Source organism: Triticum dicoccoides, chromosome 4A, assembly GCF_002162155.2.
Source record: "Triticum dicoccoides isolate Atlit2015 ecotype Zavitan chromosome 4A, WEW_v2.0, whole genome shotgun sequence".
In the NCBI taxonomy this organism is placed as follows: domain Eukaryota; kingdom Viridiplantae; phylum Streptophyta; class Magnoliopsida; order Poales; family Poaceae; genus Triticum; species Triticum dicoccoides.
In genome coordinates, this window is record NC_041386.1 from 78,940,471 (window position 1) to 78,940,967 (window position 497).

Consider the following 497-nt stretch of genomic DNA (forward strand, 5'->3'; position numbering starts at 1 on the left):
GCAGGGGGGATTTGGTGGCCGCATCGGAGGCAGCAGGGGGGGCTGGGGGCCACGGCAGGTGCGGTGCGCGGGCACGGCGCGGTGAGCGCGCATCGGACGCGGCCGGAGTGCGTCAACCGGGGGCGAGATCGGCGGGGACCTCGGCGACGAGCGCGAGCGCGCGAGGGAGAGGGAGGGAGCAAGGCGGGGCTCACATCGGGCATGTAGGGAACGGGGCAGTGGGGCTTGGGGAGGACGATGACGATGACGTGCGTAGGAGGGAGGCAGACCGGTGAGGTGGAGGAGGCAGTCCGGCGAAGGAGCTCCGGCGTCGGGCACGACGGGCGCAGCGCCTTGATCCAGCGAGGGAGGGGATGAGGACGAGCGACGATGGTGTAGGCGAGTGGCTTGAGGAGAGGAGGAGGCCTCGGCGAGGTTTTCGGGCGGCGGTGGTGCGATGCACAGCGACGAGGCGATGGGGACGGCGTCGCGGGGGTTTCGTCCCCGATCCAGATTTG